The 20,874-nt window shown below is 37.4% G+C and overlaps 1 pseudogene; it reads left to right on the top strand.

Annotated features, from left to right (window-relative positions):
- The first annotated feature begins 12,937 nt into the window (after positions 1–12,937).
- LOC147871295 (transmembrane protein 11 homolog, mitochondrial pseudogene) lies at positions 12,938–18,390 on the top strand (annotated as a pseudogene).
- The last annotated feature ends 2,484 nt before the right edge of the window (positions 18,391–20,874 follow it).

The following is a 20,874-nucleotide window of genomic DNA, read 5'->3' as shown; positions in this document are numbered from 1 at the left end:
ATGAATAAACAAAAAAAAACGATGATTATTGTTTAAAAAGCTGACTGACATCCGTAAGCAAAACACGATCTTTGTTAAAGATGTCGATGCTCCTGCAGACTGCATTGGCAGCAGAAGCACATCTGGCAAAGGGACTGGCCTTGAAATTACGTTGTACAGTAAAGGTAGAATAGTCTCTGATAGACCTAGTAGGTATGCAGAGACTAACTGTATCAAAAACAGATGAGCAACTAATTTTTTTGTTTATTCACTTCCTGTGCTGACTGTATTTTATTCTGTGGTATTGTAATGTTTGTATTGTTAGTGCTTGGCTGTTATTGGCCTTTTTGACTGTTGTTAAGCACTTTAATAAATGAATTGAATTGAACGCGACTACTATTAGTACAAGCAGTATTAGAACTGACAGCCAGATTCCTCTCAACCCTAAAATGCACCACACCAATACCTAATGATTTATACAATTGTTGCACAAAATTCAAAGTGAGAGCAATATGAGGATGGCTGTTTTTTGAATTGTAGTGCCATGTAGTGTAGCACAAGTTTATCAACATTTCAGAGGTCACTGCCGTGAGAATGTCAAACCCTACTTTTAAAACAATATTATCATATTTAACTATATTACTTCATAATGAATAAGCTTATAAGAGTTAATTATTCCGATTGCAACACCAACAAATAAAACAGGAGCTGACTCCTACCTATAACCTACCTCGACTTTTCACCAGCTGACAGGATTGGTGACTGCCTGAGCATATTAACATCATGCCAACCTTTCATCCTGCGGTCCAATACAAGTTGCTCCAGAGAACTTGTGTTCGTACCTTCCAAACACATGACTGAATGTCTCACGTTGTAGATCAGATGGCAACATTGGCTGGGTGGCCGATCACAATATGCATTGCTTGATTAAACTAAATTACTAGTTATTTAATGCATATATAACAGAACCACTAAAATATAAATAAGCACATTTGGAGACAGTATGTTTCTCCAAAACACTGGTGACTGCCTACACGTTCACACTGTCACAGCCCAGAAGACCACCATGAATAGACATGTGATTATGAAGTGTTTTGTGACCATTTTTCTCATGTATATGAATTACGATATGCCGCAGACCTCAAGCTTTCCAACATACCACAGCACCACCAACAGCACATGAAAACAGTTTTGAGGTCTCCGCCCCTCTCTCCAATTAAAACCATTCTTGCCCACTGCGAGCATGGCCTACTTGCAGACATACGTCGATATCTGCACACACTGCACATTTAATCCTAAGTCCTGTAATATCATCCTGACAATAAGTACAATTGTATTTTGCATATAAATCTGAAATGCAAGCACAATTATATATCACTTTACCTTATCTGCAAATACATATATTAATTCTAACTTATCCACCATGTTGTGACGTCACAGCCAAAGCCCACTAAACGCGAATGCCTGATCGGTAACACCAGTGGTACAAACCTCTCAAAAATCATTACCGTATGCACACTGGTGAGAAGCCTTTGAATGCAATGTGTGTAATGCAAAGTTCTCACGCAGCGCATCGTACAACACACATAGAAATGAAACAGTACAAATGTGATGTTTGCAACAAGAACTTTTCAAGGAATGATGATTTGAAGAAAAATTATCGCACTCATACACAAGTGAAGATTTACTAATGTGAAGTATGCAATAAACATTTCTCACAGAAAGAAAATCTTGTGATACAGTTTTATCCATACAGGTAAGAAGCCTTACACTTGTGAAGTATATGATAGAAGTTTTTCTCAGGGTGGACATCTCAACGCGCACAAACGCATACACAAACGGGAAGAAACCGTATAATTGTGATAGGTGCAAAAAGTAGTTTCCAGTGCGAGAAAAACTGATAAGGCATTATCGTACCCACACGGGGAGAAACCATAGGGTTGTGTTGTATGCGAATGAAGCTTCACAGAACTTGTCAACCTTAAGAGTCATCTTTCTCACGTGCATACTAGAGAAATACCAAGTAGTGGAGAAGTGAATAATTTAAACTTCAAGGACTTTGTTTATGTTGTAAATATTACCCGTGAGATTTTTGCTACAATGTGGCAAGTCAGTGTTTGGAAAATAGCTTATTTTCTGTGTGTTTATTGATTTTATGTTTTCTGATATTATCTTCGATATGGATTCTTTCCCGAGTCTATTCATATGTAATCCATGTTGAGTAAAGTGGTCTCTATCTAAATTCTTCTCTACTACATATACATAGTCATAGATTTTCAATTTCTTGAGTAGTTTCCTATTAAATATTTATACTTCATTGTTTATACAGGAAGCTGTGTCTAGATCATGTCTCTGGGGTGCACTCAATATTACAATATTTGTATGACCTCTACTTTGTACGAAATTAGAAATACTTGTAAGTCCCTTGGATGATTCATTTTTGCTAATATCGTTAGTACCTCCCCACACCACGATTACATCATTCTTGGTCAGTGTTGCAATTTCTTTCTTTGCCATATTAGTGATAGATTCTAATTTCGAACCTGGTATCACTAGGCCTGAGACATCAAAATGTTCGTTCAGGTTATGAGATACTTCTGCGGCACATCCTCTCGCGTGACTATCTCCAATGATAAGCACTTTATGTTTACTTCTCGTTTTGGTCTTGATTTTCCTGTCATCAGTCCTGTGCATAATTTCCATTCTTTGCTCTAATGATATGTTCTGTAGTTGATTGAGGTTATGCAATAGTTTATATCGGTTTACAATGGTTGGTATTGGCTGAACATTGTTTACCTCTGGCTCTGGTTACTCTTACTGCCATACAAACTAGCTAACACTTTAATGAAGTTCCGTATTTTTTATAGCATAACTATCGGAAGACTGATAACATTATTACTCGTGTTGTCACTTATCAGAGATCACAGAAACTATTTGCGCTGTAAATTATCAGCACAACATCAGGTGAACACAGTATATTGTCACCAAACCTGAGGAGTCATAAATTCATTATTTAATTCCCCTCAATCCTGTAACTCTGAAATATACCTTTGCAAACTCTCCCTCACTGACACCATCTCTATAAAATATTATCCTGTTTGGCAAATAACGTGTGACATCACGGAAGTACAACAGCTGGTCCCTAATAATAGCTTCCAAGTCTTAAATGATCTCAACTTTCGGAGGCTGCAGTCGAATCTGAATGTTGTATTTGAATAATGCTTTTGGATCATGACTGGCACACACCTGCAAAAGGTACAGAAAAGTTGATTAGATTAAAATAAGAGAATTTCTACAGATATCACAGCAAGACCCCCTGATGATCTAACAAAGTATAACATCTACTGCACACTTGCTTCTTGCATCATCAAATTAAAAAGAAAAGTTTGGGTCTGAAATGAAGTTCCATCTCATAACCAAGGTTATGTTTACATCCTGGCTAGTTTGGCCTACCTCGTCAGGAATTATGAATGGAGCAATGGTGCAATGACCATCAAGAACTTGGAGGAAAGCCTATCATAGTGACCTTTTGGTATCAATTTCAATTCCATTTTGGATAACCTATCTTCATTCACTATACTGCAAAACCATTTATCAGTATTTGGTTTTAAATCTTCTTGTAATTTATCAATTTTACACTGACAACATATTCTCCGTATAGTTTACACATACAAAACATCCATAAAGTTGCATGCAGTGCATTATCATCACAATGAGTCTACATGCGCGGCATGGCTGAACGTCAGTTTCATTTCTAATCCACTACACTTGAGTATCAAGTGTGTCACACGAGACAAGACAGCACACATTCTGTGCAACATCAAGGAATATTTATGATCATTTTTAAATAACCTAGCCTTCAAGTTAAAGTTTGCACCATCAAGGAGCTTAACAAAATAATCTCTGATCTTCAAACTTTATTTTTGGATAATATACACAAATAAACATCAACATTAACATAGAAAAATAACATTACTGCAAATTAAGTGGCCAAGTAACCATTTAAATGCCAACACATGGCGTTAAAAGATAAAATGTGTAATGATAAACAGATAAATGCATATTATATTCAAATATTTTAAAATACATTGAAGCAGCATTCGATATATTTCTGTCCTAGTTCTTTAAGAGGTTCACTAACTCTGTTTCCAAGAAGATACTCACATTTCTGCCGAACTAAGAGTTGCATATAAGATTCTTTTTTAAAGGGAAAGGGAATTTTATGTTTGTCCGCTTGCTTACGTTTCTTTCGCAGTGACTTCCCTAACAACTTAAAAATTTTATCCACAAATATGAGCCAGAGTTTTATTCACAGGGAAAACTCTTTATTTTTGATAACCAATCAAAATGTTAATGCCCTTATAAATCTGATGAATTCGATTCAAAAAAAGAATGCAGACTGTATATGCACATACTTACAGCAACAACAGAGGGTATATCTTTTTGATCAGGTGAAGGATGAGTCACATCAGCTCCAACTATCATTACAGGAGATTCAAAGAATGGCGGCCTGAGAACAAAGGAACACTCTATCACTCGTTATCAAAAAAAATACTAGTTTTAATCATAAAGCCAGCTGTAAGCTGCCACTACAGCACACTTAATTTTTGTTACATAAACAAAGGTAATCTCTGTAAGACTTGAGGTTCTCACAGCGGTGAGTATGAAGATTTCCGTCTTCTGGGTTGTTGCGCTGTGTAGTCTGGTCGATGTTAACCAACGTTTCAGAGGTCATACTGCCTCCGTCATCAGAGTATGAAGATTTCCGTCTTCTGGGTTGTTGCGCTGTGTAGTCTGGTTGATGTTAACCAACGTTTCAGAGGTCATACTGCCTCCGTCATCAGATCGCCCTGATGACGGAGGCAGTATGACCTCTGAAACGTTGGTTAACATCGACCAGACTACACAGCGCAATAACCCAGAAGACGGATATCTTCAAAGGTAATCTCAATGCTATTATATGGACACATGTTAACACACATTACTGGGGAGGCTCTGTTACTTCATGCGCTGAGTTTAAAAATACAAGACTCCAAATAAATATTATGTTGCAGATATTTAAATGCTGTTGCCACTTACACAGGTGTTTGTAAAAGGGATGGCAATTCATGGCACACTGTGTGGTAAAGGCAGCACAAAGCACAACCACCTCAAATCAGACTGTTCATCCAGAATAAATAATGAATCAAGGTTACCAAATTGGAAGGCCTATGCTAAAAATCTTGTATTTAAAAACTTCAATGTGCTACCTGTGGAAGGAGACCTGCGTCATGTATTAAGACAATAATGTTCGGCCACACACTTCTAACAGTGAAGATTATTACACTTAATGTGGCACTACATGATTCTCATTTGTTTCCAAAGCTTTCAAGGGTATGACATGTATTTGGATGACGATCTTCACGTATAAGAGCAGCACTTCAGAATGTAATAAGTGGAGGCTATAAACAGGTACTTTCCACTTATATAAAGTACTTGAAGGGAAGTTATGGCACTGAAAGAGGGTACTCGAAGGCAATAAAGTGGCACTGGAAAGCAGTAATGACTAACAAAGTGATGAGAGGTATTGTGCACAAATTAAATGAACAGCCCAGGGTCTGATACACACCTCAGAGACGGCATTGATCAAATAATGAGTGGCAGAAAGAAGACAAAGTACTCAGTGCAAAATTTGTAATACTACCACATATGGACTGTCTTGGGATTGAAACTGGACTTTCATGTTAAAAAGCCTTCTGTTCACGAGGTAGAAATCATTTTAAAATTTAACTAAAATCAACTATTTATGCCCAAAAACATTACTACATCTCTCCAGAGAAGAAATACATGAGCTCATGTCCAAGTTTCCTTAAAAAAGTTTTACTCACATTTGCAGCAGAGCAGGTGGCTCACTTTGTATTTTACGTTAAAAATAGCCTACAGAACACTTCCGAATCATTTTCCAACCCACAATCATCCCACCACTTGACACTACATAATCTATGCAGTTGCAAAAGTATCAAAAAGGGAAAGTTGACTTAAGTATTTAATTGGAAATTGGAAATAAACAGTACAATATCTTTTCGTGTGGTAAATACAGTGTAATTTCAAAACATTACTCAGAATGTAGTTAATGTTCAGTTTCAGATACGAGGGTCGCTCATTAAGTAATGCCCCACATTTTTTTCCTCAGAACATATTTATTCAAGTTGGCTCAAATTTAGTGACAATATAAATCAATGTTTCCTTTACACATACTATTTTTCCACATAGTCCCCATCAACTTGTACGGTTTTACGCCAGCGTGGAACAAGTGCATGCATGCCTTGCCGGTACCAGCTCTTGTCCTGTGCACGTAGCCATGTCCTCACTGCTTGAATCACGCTCTCGTCATCTTCAAACCTTGTTCCGCGGATAGCATCTTTAAGTGGCCCAAAGAGATGGAGTCGGAGGGTGGATGGGGCAGCACCGTCCAACCCAATTTGGTGATTTATTCCCGGGTGCTCAGACTTGTGTGAGGGCGTGCATTGTCATGCAGGAGCAAAATTTCTGCTGGATGATTGTGAGGCCGAACTCGTCAGAAACGCTTCTTGAGGGTTTCCAGGGTCATAATGTACGCGTCTGAATTGATGGTCGCACCTCTTGGCATCACATCCACAAGAATGACCCCATCACTGTCCCAAAAGACAGTCATCATGACTTTTCCGGCGGAGGGAGTTGACTTGAATTTCTTCTTTCTCGGTGATAGAGGATGATGCCACTCCATTGACTGAATTTTTGTCTCCGGCTCAAAGTGGTGTATCCAGGTTTCGTCACCTGTAATGATCCGGGACAGAAAGATCTCTCCCTCAGCATCAAAACGCTCCAACAATTCAGAAGAAATCGTTTTCCTTTGAATCCTGTGGTCTGCTGTGAGACTTCGTGGAACCCATCTTGCGCACACCTTCGAATATGCAAGAGCCCGGATAATTGCAATTACACTTCCATTACTGACTGAAAGCTGTTGGGCCAATTGTCGAGTTGTAATGCGCCGATCCTCACGAATAATGGCATCCGCGCGGTTCAACATGTCTGGAGTGGTGGCTGTGGCAGATCACGGAGCTCGGTTTCTTCACTTCCTGAAGCTTTAACTCTCTTAGCCCAGCGACCAACGGTGCTCCTATCGACTGCACAGCTTCCATACACAGCACACAAACGTTTATGAATGTTCACCACAGTTTCTTTTTCAGCAACAAAGAATTCAATTACAGCTCGTTGCTTGTAACGAGAGTCGTTCACAGACGCCATTTTAACAGTTCACTACAGCTCCGGCTTCGGTTGGAATCATTTGAAACTCCGTACACGAACGCGGGAAACATCAAATCTCAAGCATGTAAAAGTGCACTTTTCTATCTTCATTATTGGCTGAGAAAAAAAATGTGGGGCATTACTTAATGAGCGACCCTCGTATTTACTTCAGTCAGAAAGGAAAATTAACTGGACGTTTATGAGAAAGTACAACAAATAGAACTAAATCTTATGGTTGTAGTTATGGATCCCTTAGGTTAAATATTATGTAAATATGTAATAATATGCTAAAAGTTACTTCATAAATGAGACTTACCTTGACACAGATGAAAGTGTGTGATTCACTCCATTCAGTTTTCAATTGACTTTCAGAAGAATTTTGGAACATGTAGCTTCATTCATACGTTGCATTGTTATTGACTTTATACATTGAGTTAAGACTCCAACATTCAGTTCTGCAATTTGCTTCACCTTGGCTACAACACAGTTGAAAACAAATGTTAATTCATACAACAAAACAAGAAGACCACAAAAATTATAATAAAATAGAGAACACATTTCTTAATTAGAACTTCCTAGGTGAAAGTTATTTACATGGCAAGATTTCTGCAATGTCAGTAAAGTTCTACCAGACTATACAGCACAACATCCTGTACGACAGTAATCTTTATGTTCATATGTCGACAATTCCAAACTTTGAGGTTATATCAGGCAAAATTAAAATATTCAAAATGTGTACCAGCCAAAATTATATACATACACGGAACACTAAAGCGTATAATTATTAATTCAGTTCCTGCTAGCCTCACCATACAGACCAAAACATTTGAACAGACAAAAGTTAATCAAAGAACCTCTTATTTAAACAAGGGTGGAAGAGTGCTTTATTCATACAATAGACCTCTTACCATAACTGTTTTTCACATTTGGAATCACAACAACAATCAGATCAACTCTCTGTTTCATTGAAGTGAAGAATGCCTGCAATTCAGATGTGTCCCTTGCTAGAAACCGCAAACTTCGTGATTGCAATGGACGTGCAATATTCATCCCAAAATTCTTCCCTGTTTTCTGCATTAATTCTCCAAAACGCCTGCAAATTTTAATTTGAAATATACAAAAACCATTAATGAAATGGAAAGAATAGGATAAATGACTATAGACTCAGTGGTAGTATTACATAAACAGAAGACAATAACTACTTTTCCAACTGAATAGTCACTCTTTAATGATAATTATTAATCATTCTATTCTTGGAACAGTGTATTTCAAGTCATCTGATTTAACATCATCTGTGCTATTTTAGTCTACTTCCCTCTCTGGAAAGATTTTCATGAAACTAAAATGAAGTGCATGCCATTAAAGGACACCCCACCTACTTCTTAATTTCCTACTATCAGTAACACTGCCGTGGTGCAACAACGTCTGAAGCTGGGGTGACACAAACATCTCATATGCAGGCACTTCAAATATTGTGTGCCATTTAATTTTTAAAAAGTATTACTTCCATTAAGGCATGTTTCTTTAATGTTCAACAATACCAGGTAAGTTTCGCAATATATACGAGGGTCGCTCATTAAGTAATGCCCCACATTTTTTTTCTCAGCCAATAATGAAGATAGAAAAGTGTACTTTTACATGCTTGAGATTTGATGTTTCCCGCGTTCGTGTACGGAGTTTCAAATGATTCCAACCGATAGCGGAGCTGTAGTGAACTGTTAAAATGGCGTCTGTGAACGACTCTCATTACAAGCAACGAGCTGTAATTGAATTCCTTGTTGCTGAAAAAGAAACGGTGGTGAACATTCATAAACGTTTGTGTGCTGTGTATGGAAGCTGTGCAGTCGATAGGAGCACCGTTGGTCGCTGGACTAAGAGAGTTAAAGCTTCAGGAAGTGAAGAAACCGAGCTCCGTGATCTGCCGCGCTCTGGGCGTCCTGCCACAGCCACCACTCCAGACATGTTGAACCGCGCGGATGCCATTATTCGTGAGGATCAGCGCATCACAACTCGACAATTGGCCCAACAGCTTTCAGTCAGCAATGGAAGTGTGATTGCAATTATCCAGGCTCTCGCATATTCGAAGGTGTGCGCAAGATGGGTTCCACGAAGTCTCACAGCAGACCACAGGATTCAAAGGAAAACGATTTCTTCTGAATTGTTGGAGCGTTTTGATGCTGAGGGAGAGGTCTTTCTGTCCCGGATCATTACAGGTGACGAAACCTGGATACACCACTTTGAGCCAGAGACAAAAAGGCAGTCAATGGAGTGGCATCATCCTCAATCACCGAGAAAGAAGAAATTCAAGACATCTCCCTCCGCCGGAAAAGTCATGATGACTGTCTTTTGGGACAGTGATGGGGTCATTCTTGTGGATGTGATGCCAAGAGGTGCAACCATCAATTCAGACGCGTACATCAGGACCCTGAAAACCCTCAAGAAACGTTTTCGACGAGTTCGGCCTCACAAGCATCCAGCAGAAATTTTGCTCCTGCACGACAATGCACGCCCTCACACAAGTCTGAGAACCCGGGAAGAAATCACCAAATTGGGTTGGACGGTGCTACCCCATCCACCCTACAGTCCAGATCTGGCACCCTCCGACTTCCATCTCTTTGGGCCACTTAAAGATGCTATCCGCGGAACAAGATTTGAAGATGACGAGAGCGTGATTCAAGCAGTGAGGACATGGCTACGTGCACAGGACAAGAGCTGGTACCGGCAAGGCATGCATGCACTTGTTCCACGCTGGCGTAAAACCGTACAAGTTGATGGGGACTATATGGAAAAATAGTATGTGTAAAGGAAACATTGATTTATATTGTCACTAAATTTGAGCCATCTTGAATAAATATGTTCTGAGGAAAAAAATGTGGGGCATTACTTAATGAGCGACCCTCGTAAAAACTTGTAATGCAGGATCCAACAAAATATTTTTAGCCTGTATATTTTTAAAATTTTATTATAACCTACTGATAGCAAACTATTCTACAATAATAATCAAAATTACACAGTGACCTTCTGTTTCACATATTTTATATTTTGTAAAATGGAAGCCTCAAGATGGTCTATTATACTGAAACATGTTGTTCAAAAACATACATCTGTGATAATAACTGAATTATTATTGTTGTATGTGATGAAAGACTACAAGTTACATTAAACATATTTGTGTAATAACCCCCCCCCAAAAAATAAAATGCTTGAATATAATATGTCCTTGAAAAATGAACAATGTTTACAAGGACACCCACTATATGAAGTTTCAATTAATGTACTCACTTCATATTCCAACTTCGGAGCATCCAGGATCCGAGCACTTACTTCTTCAAACTTTCCTCCAACAGAGAGACCAAATTCTCTGACACATGGGTCTTCATTGAATCTCACTGACCTCAACTGAAATAAAACCAAAACACACTCAAATATGTAGCTTGAACAACAACAAATTATGCATAATTTTGAGGATGTCAAAGATACATACATTACTTAAGTATGTACTCAATCGAAGCAACCCACAATACTTTTGTATATAAAACACAACAACCACATATTACACTACATTCAATATGTGTGTGAAACCAACAAAGTTAAGTAGCATTTGAGGTTTTCACAGCGGTGAGTCTGAAAATGGCTGTCTTCTGTGTTGTTGCACCATGTAGTCTGGTAGAAGTTTACTGACATTTCAGAGGTCCTTGCTTCTTCCATCATCCAGACCACACAGTCGAACAACCCAGAAGACAGCCATCTTAAAATATAAAGTTGTTAAAATACTAATATTGTACTTCATCACATAATTCACATTCTCATTTTTATGTTAAAGCAACACCAAAATTGAAAAGTAATACTCTTTGAAAGACACAAAGGTTACAAAAGTGTACTCTACACCACACACTGCTTAACATTATCCCCTTAATCATATATAGGAATAGTAATTGATCCTTCCATTTGCTATAACTATTCTTTTCACACACTCACATATTTATCCTCTTAATCTGCAAAAGTGATACAGTTACAGACTACACCACAGAAATGCAATACTTAATTTTCAGAGAGCTCACTAATTCACTTCCATCCACAGAACATACTTTCTTCTGATGTTACTATAACAACAAAGTAACTTAATACATTATGCTGGGTTGAGTCCAAACATTCATATCGTTCGTAATATTCATTACGAGAACTTGACATGTATGAATATGAAATGGCCTCTAATCATAATTCACTCCATGACAAATTATGATCAGCCCTTCTCAACATATATGGCAGAACATAAAAAGTTCATACAATAAGAGATACACGGAACCATGATCTTTGCTGAAAAACATGCCAGACAGATGCCTACAAATTAAATTTCAAGGACAAGATTAGGTTTGGGTTAGACCATGGACTGAAGCTTGGTGAGAGAGCCCAAGGGGGAGTACACCCCACAGGTTCTCCACACCTTTCCTGCTGATTAGATGTGTGAGCACACATAATGTCCAGATCTGGGGTACCAAAAAGCCACACGCTATTTATCCAGAACAAAGGTTTATGGTCAGATCTTTTTTTGCATAAAGCACAATTACAGGCATCATGTATCTCATCATATTGCAATAGTGGTTAATGCCACAACTGTCAGAAGATTTTCCACAACAGGATTCCTAGTTCCGGCAGGATTGCGTACTGCAACTCTGGCGTTTGGAAGTCGGTGGCTACCTTTATGAAAACCTGCCTTGCACGTGGCCTCCGAGAACCCCTGACCTGACACTAATGGGGTTATGCAAAGGATACAGTTTACTAACCTCCTCTGCCACACATACTTCATGAATTAAATACACATATCCAGGCTTCAGTGCAAATTGTGACACCTTGGACAAGGTGATGCAAGAACTTAAATAATGCCTTTATGTTTGCCATGTGGTAAATGTCTCCCATATCGTAAACCTCTACCGTGATGCAAACTAGAAGGTTACCTTTTTCATCTGTATGTCGTTTCATTGTACTGTCACTTGTAGTATTTGTTCAATAAATTTATGCAATGGTGTCCAACATTGAAATAGTCCAACGTAGGTAAGAAAATACTGGCACAATGAATGTGTTTTGTGCTGCTCATTAAACAACACTTTTTTAATTGCACAGTTTATATAGAGAATATAGTGCTGAATGAGAAGATATAGAATTTTGAACTGTGAAGGAAGTTGAAGTAACCAGTCATGGCCTTGTCTTAAAACACTATCCCAGCACTTACCTGGAGAAGTTGAAGAGAATTACTAAAATCTCAAGCCACAATAGCTAGGCCTTGGACCAAGAACCTCCCAAATATTCAGCAGAAGTACTAATCACCCAATTTTGACGTCTGGTGCGTGAGTTTCATTTTATGAACATGATAACTAAATGTGTGTTCAAGTCATGTACAAAGCAAAAATTCAGAATGCAAGACAGTGGGACAGGAAAAGTTATGAAAAATGTACACAAAGTTTGCCTGGAAAACCTGAAGGTAATAACAGGACACTTATATCCACTCTTATGTCACAGAATTATTTATTTCATCTCACATACCCCATAAGCTATGTCTTTCAATAGAAATGAGATACCGAGTCTGGCACCCATAAAATCGACCTTTTAAAGACAGTTTACAGAATTACTTTTGCATACCTGTACTTGTTTGAGGAGCAGACGGTCGTAATGTTGCCCATAGAATGCCGCCATCATGGATTCCGACCTTCCGGGGTTCACCGGTAGGAGATTCCTCCGACTTGGTGGGTCCACCTTCCTTTCCTACAGTCTCCACCCCAACCAGCCAGCAGAGCAGAAAAGTACACGCTAATGATGTTCCATACAGGGGTTTCTACAAGAAACCTTTAATGTTTTATCAAATGCTTTGTACTAATGCAGTCCTTGTTCTGTAACAACTGACTAAAGCCCAATGGTAACTACATGTACTATCTGCCTTAATATTAAGAAATTGCAGTTTGCTCACAGAGTGTATTTATAGGTTTCACATTATTTTAAGAGTAAACAAGAGATTATTACCATCAAAAAGCATTGACTAACTAATTTGTAAACTTATTTTCCAGACTTGTATTGCAGAATCTGAAGGTTATGTACATTGATATGTGAAACGTCCTTCCAATTGTGTCAAAAGTACTGAGGTTCATGAATATTTTGTGAAATGACATGTTCTACATCCTTTGGTTTAGTCCTAAGAAGGATCTATGGATTGTAAATAAACTCTACTCTCTAACATACCTGAATACTGCACTTCCTTATCCAAGTCACAAACGCTCCAGGTGCCTCGTTCTGTCTGCTTCTTCACATCTCCAACTCCAAATAAGCTGCTTCCCCATCACGCACACAACTGATCTTCTGAAACACTGATATTCAGACAAATTGGTCTGCCATGTCTTCGTGTGACACCAGTCCACACACACTACAGATACAGTTCACATGAAAGTAGCCACTCAGCACATCCCCTCATCTCAAACTCCTCTTTGAGACATACAAGTCACTCACACTGAATCTATAACCGTACACCTCCTCGGAAAGCAAGGTAATCGCACGAGGGCCTGAGGTCTTCCTTGTGGCATTGTGAGGCATGCTACGAACACCCGATAAAAAAAAAAATTAACAGATTCTCCCTCAGAAATGATACAGGATTTCGGTATGTAGTACATTCTCAAACACCTAAACATTGTCAATGAATAAATAAATATAAATACATGAAAATCTGAAACGCAAGCACATATACCTATATTAATTCTAAATTTCAAAGAATTTGACGAAACATATCCGCCATGTTGTGACGTCACAGTCAACGCCCAGTGAACGCGAATGCATGTTCAGCACACAATGGAATAAAATTTTCTAGACTTTGAAGATCCGATTTGTTTGCTAGAGTCCTGCGAAAGAAGAATGCTTATTACATGATGGCCAGCGTCCATATTCCTGCGATTTGTGTCACAAATCATTCGCTCGTCAAAGTACACTGAAGCAGCATAAGCGCATACACAATGGGGACCGTTCATATTCCTGTGATGTGTGTAACAAGTCATTCATCGATCAGCATAACCTGAAGACTCACCAGCGTACGCACAGTGGTGAAAGGCTATATTCCTGTGATGTATGTAACAAATCATTCGCTGATCAGAGTAATCTGAAAAAGCATCTACTCATTCACAGTGAAAATGTTTAAGCTTTATATCCATAATATAAATATAAATGTAAAGCAACTTTTGTATTTATATTTAAAATTCTGAGGTTTATGTATATTAATTTGTAAAATTATTTTTCATACTTGTATTGCAGAATCTGAAATTTATGTACATTGGTATGTGAAATACGTTCTTGTACTTGTGTTGAAAGTTCTGAAGTGTATGTTTATTATATGAAATGACATGTTCTACATCCTTTGGTTGAGTCCTAAGAAGGATGTATGGAATGTAAATAAACTCTACTCTACTCTAATTGTTAATGACATGGCAAACATGTAACAAATCTTGTCATTTGGCATACTGAGATGCCGATAACAGGACGGAATTAGGTAATTAAATTCAGAATGTATTCGAAGCAAATAGGTTATAGTTACGTGTGGAAACGTAATGAAAATTTTACCTGTTTCAATGTTTCATCATTTATTCTCGCCATTCTGGATACTGATATAAATTCAAAACCACAAAATGGAGCAAGGAATTTAAGAAACTCTGAACGCCATCACTACATTCAACATTTGGAAGTCTTCATGACTGATATAAGATACATAACTAACCACGAAAACCAAGGTAGCCAACATTAGATGGTTTCTTGAAGCAGAAAGCCTGAGTAGCTGCAAACTGTACAAATTGTATAAATAAGCAGGATTTTCCAACAGAGGAATATTGTGTTCCTCGAATATAGAGAACTATATCCCAAATATACTCACAGCCTACAGAAGATTGGCAAAAATTAGTTGGAATTTCAAACTGCCAAATTGGCTCTCCTGATCACTGCCTTCTTGATTAAAATATTTCTAATGTCTGCCTGTACGCAGTAGGCTTTTTTACAATATAGAAATTGGTGCACGGGACCACTGTTCTGAATTTTATAAGCCTTCTATTTAGAGTGAGCCGTACAAACAATTGGGCTATCTGCAGATGTGAATCTGAAGGCTTTGCTCATGTGGCTTACTTCCCATTACTTAGTAAACTTGGGTCTTGCCCTTCTCCCCATACTTAATAGTTTCAATCAGTAATAGTGACAGACCAATTTAAACACTTCTTTGAAAATAACTGCCTCCCTGCTCTTCAGTTTTATCCTTACAATATAATTGGATGAAGCTGAAACACTCATATGCAAGCAGTGACATAATTCTTAAACTTGATGTTGTATGTGTAAGATCATTCAAGGGCATATACAGCCATTACAACAGCAGTGTGATGACAGATTGGAGAAATGTGACACGAAAGTCAGAATAAGAACAGCGTGTAAAAAAGTTTTTCAAAAATATTTCTGAGTAATCTGAACATTTTTGACAATATAAATATCCAGTAGAAGCATGTGGTTTACATCAACACCACTGTATTTTCTCACAAACTAGAAGTGATAGTAGTTATTTGATAATTGTAATGGGTGGCTACTGATTAGTCCAAATGTAAGAACAAATATTTTTCCTACCATAAATTTTCTTTTCTTGTAGGAATGTATGTAAGGAAGTTACAATTCTTCTAAAGAAATATTAACAATAAGTTCGTATATATTATTCACATTGTATATAAGATGTACAGAACCTTTGACAAGCTCTCAACTCGGTCAAGGACAGTCATAATTTTAAAACACATTATGAATAAGGATTAGGATGACAGTGATGTACAAATGTTACAACAAATATATTTCTTATTAAAATCCTCATAATATGAACAATAAGCACGAAATGACATATAGTGGATTCCAGTTAATTGGGACACATCAGGACTGGAACACTTTGTCCCAAATAAACGGCTGCCCCGATTAAACGACGGCCCTGTTAACCGGAATCGACTGTATTTGCAAAATGAGGTCAATTCTAGTTCTTAAAATATATATAATTGAAATAAAACTTTTATGCAGTGACAGAATCAGATACTTGTAATTTGTATTAATATGGAGCAAGCATGGGAAACATCATGATACTAACACGCACCTCGTAATAATCATAAATATAATAATATAGGAAAAATAAAAAAAAAATGATTGGATTTTGCCAAGGATTAAAAATATCTTGCAAATGTAAGAGGAGTCATATCTACAGCAGGAACAGTTATCACCCCAAAACAAGGGCATTCTATATTAAATACTGTAAAATCCTGAATTATGTTATAAAATAGGCTAAAAACCAGATTTACAGTAGACTAATAACAAAATCTGGTAATAAAATAAAAATAAAAAGGGAGAGAGGAAAGATAAATTTAAGGGAAGGAGGGTCTGACAAGAGAATTGGATCCCTCTAAGATTGCCATCATACGTGAAGTGTATGATAGTGAAAATGCACATGAAACATTTGAACTGGAGCTGGAGCGTGCCTTGGAGGCAGGCTGCAGCATAATTTTTGTCGAACCGTATGTGGGATTAAACATCACGCTGGATTGCTGTTGGTAATTGTCTACACAAAACAGCACTTCTCTCAGGAATAGGTGCCATTGCAACAGGATTGGTATTGACAGACTGCCCATATGTATGTACTCCACTGGCAGCGCTGTCATTGCTGTGCACTGGACTGTATACTATTCATGGCAATTTCACCCCTGTTGTCAGTACCAGGTTGAACAAGATCCAAGATAGGCTTTCAAAGTTTCCTCTTCTTAGTACTCTTGCGCCAGCATCTCCTGTTGTTGTTTTAGTTCGGCGAGATGACTCAAGACGGAAAATTCTTCATAAAAGCGTATCTCAGATCACAGCTGGTTTTTGTGCATGGCGACTTTATGATCCCTACAAATGAAAGTAATCTGTTTCACAGACAAAGAAAATAGATGTGTAGAATCCAGTTACTTTACATTGAATCTGACACGTCACATCCCATGTTTACCTGATGCAGCATATTATACATGAAGAATTTTACTTTAAGTAACTGGATTCTGCTCTATGTCTTTATAGGGAACATGAATATTTAACATAGGGATCACATTAGGCAGGGTAGCAGCTAGTCTTTTGTGTCAAAACAAAAATCAGCATCACATTTCCAGGTGATGGTGCTTAATCTCCCTCTTCAAGCGCCGTCAACCACCGTTCTCTTTCTATTTTTAAAATGTTTCAACACCTGAAACACTGTAGCTCGTCTCATTGTTTCTGTTCCATACACATTCTGTAACACCTTTAACGTCTCTTCACCGCTTTTTCTGAGCTTCACACAAAATTCTATAGCACATCTCTGCCTTAAAACATCAAATGTCTTTCTGCTCCACCATTGCAAAACAGGATTTTAGTGAAAGAGATTTACAGACACACACGCCTTGAAAAATGATAATATCTGTATTAATAGCTAAACACACTTGATGAAACAAAACACCACATGTACCATCTCGATCAAGGCCACTGAAGATGAGCAGTGTTGCCAATCTTATTACTCTTCAAACTCCCCTTGTACATAGATCATACAGCAAGACAATATTCCATGATACACAGTGCAGTATAATCCTTCACCATAGACGACATATGAAAGTCACAAGACCTACTGTAAGTGTTAATGCACCACATCAGTCTTAAATAGATTTAAATATATACACAAATATATGAAATATTATTTATTTATTATACATATCATTGATGGTCTTATTTACTCCACAGACATGTAATATCACAAAAGATTGTATCAACAGAACACACAGCAAGATACCCTCCTTCCGCCATATTTGCATATGGGAACCTTACAATATATTTGGAGGTTGTGTTCAAGTTTAAAAAGTGTTCCCCAATTTTAAAAAATTGATAGATTTTTGTGTGATTTTGCTCAAACCTTTTGTATTCTCTCTCTTAAATAGGATATGAGCCATTTTGCAGCTATTCCTCGAATGCCATGAAAATGTAATTTAGTTAAACAAAATTTAATGCCTTACAGAGTCAGAAGCTTAACTGGAATCCACTGTATATCATTTCGTGCTTATTGTTCATATTATGAGGATTTTAATAAGAAATATATTTGTTGTAACATTTGTACATCACTGTCATCCTAATCCTTATTCATAATGTGTTTTAAAATTATGACTGTCCTTGACCGAGTTGAGAGCTTGTTCCTTCAGCTGGTCAAAAGTTCTGTACATCTTATATACAACGTGGATGATATATACGAACTTATTGTTAATATTTCTTTAGAAGAATTGTAACTTCCTTACATCCATTCCTACAACAAAAGAAAATTTATGGTAGGAAAAATATTTGTTCTTACATTTGGACTAATCAGTAGCCACCCATTACAATTATCAAATAACTACTATCACTTGACTATGGTCCAGAATAACTTTAAATGTAGTACATTATATCCGTACATATTACAAAGACTGAAATTTGTGGTCGCATTAGACAATTTATTATCAAGTTCAAGAAAAAGATTGCATGTGGGCCTAATCCCTTAATCTCGGTTTGTTTTAAAGATTAAATTATTGAATTGGGGGGACGGGGGATTGAGACATGTCTTTCAAGTGCGTCTTATGCTGTAATCTTAAAGTGAGATGCTCTACAAACCGGCTTGGAGTTCGCTTATTCAATAACAAGAAGTTGCTTTTTAATTTTTTTCTTGGTTGTGAGATATTTCTGTTTTATTGCTGTGACTTTGTAAATGCATTAACGTACAATACCCCTTTCATCGAAATTTTGTCTGTAGATCTACTTTCGGAGGTGAATGATACGGAGAGACAAAACCACAGAGACCTCTTAGGAACAGAACATTGTTTAGTGCTGTGATATCCATTGAAATGGCCCCAGACTAGTCTAGTCTTTGTTGATTTCACTAGAAATGCAAATGGTCATTTGACGATGAAACATTGGAGAGTCTATTTGGGGCTTGGTTCCGCACCTGCATTACAATGGTAATGATATGCACCGTTGCCTGACAAACATTTGTAAAGATTGATTAAGCTACACAACATGGGAGATAACCACATCACAGTAACTGTAGTTGGTACCCTAACACAATGTCGATGCTACCTGTTTCAGCGAGAGGGAGAGCACGGATCTACGTACGTATATTTTTCCCACATTATTGAACTAGTATCCCCCATATGTAACGAACACGTTCTGTATTCTGACTCGGTCAATTTGTTACACAATTGCATATTTTTGTAGAATTTGAGGTTTTAACATCTGTGAGTCTGAAGATGGTTGTCTTCTGGGTTATGCCATGTAGTCTGGTAGATGTCCACCAACGTTTCAGAGGTCCTTAATACCTCCATCATCAGGGCGATCATCGCCATCTTTTACGTATTCTTATTGTTTTTTCTTTGTTTGTCTCAACGTAAGATGCTTCCTGTTGTCAGTCTTAAGTTTTGTTGTTATGTCCTTCAGCTAACACGGATTAGAATCTCTATTCTATATTTTGGGAAGCCTACATTCTATATTTTTAGCTAATTAATTTACTAGATGAGAGGTGAAATATCTGTGTCTCGTAAAGTTATTCGATGGTCAGAGTGTCAAGGAATTCCACTCCCAACATATAACCCAAAGGTCATTACAATGTTCACAATACCCCGCCACTGGACCACATCTTTGATCTAGTGGAATCCAGCCAATACCCTCATAACTTGTTTCATTATGACCCACTGCATTTTAATATTTTCTCCCTGTCTACTCTGTATATCTCAAATTGTACCTTCCCTTAAGGGTTTTTGACTGAAACATTGTATGCTTCTCCCATTTAACCACGCTGCTCTTAATTATTCTATTTGTGTTCCCTGTGAGAACATCAGTGACATCTTAATTAAAAAGTATATAGACAAATATAGTTATTTTCTGTGGAACCCGTACATTCCTAATTCGTTATCAAATTAGTACCACTGAAGAAAGGCACACTATAGCAACCATGAAATTATATGTTTTTTGATATTGCAGAATAATATAATGATGCAATACCAACAATATGCTGTACCATTTTCATGTGTAATGTCATCAGGTGTTTCAGCCTGTATTCTTCAGTGCTTTGTTGTTATTGTAATACATTTGCTGTCTCATTTTGTTGTTTCAATGAATAATCTGTGATCTTTCTCTGCATCTTATATTATTTACTGTGTATAAGTACACAACATACTCTGCTACAAATTTATGTTCTGTACACTTTACCACCTACATTCCAGCTATGAAATTCAGCTAAAGTTTCAGACCTCATTTTAAAAAAACACATCCAAAGCTTCTAGTTTGTGAGAAAATACAGTGGTGTTGATGTAAACCACATGCTTCTACTGGATATTTATATTGTCAAAAATGTTCAGATTGCTCAGAAATATTTTTGAAAAACTTTTACATGCTGTTCTTATTCTGACTTTCGTGTCACATTTCTCCAATCTGTGTCATCACACTGCTGTTGTAATGGCTGTATATGCCCTTGAATGATCTTACACATACAACATCAAGTTTAAGAATTATGTCACTGTTTGCATATGAGTGTGTCAAGTTTCAGCTTCATCCACTTATATTGTAAGGATAAAACTG

This window comes from Zootermopsis nevadensis, unplaced genomic scaffold (assembly GCF_977971745.1).
Source record: "Zootermopsis nevadensis isolate Lab colony 2312 unplaced genomic scaffold, Znev_1.0 Znev_ptg000060l, whole genome shotgun sequence".
In the NCBI taxonomy this organism is placed as follows: Eukaryota; Metazoa; Arthropoda; class Insecta; order Blattodea; family Termopsidae; genus Zootermopsis; species Zootermopsis nevadensis.
This window is presented reverse-complemented; position numbering and strand designations above follow the sequence as displayed.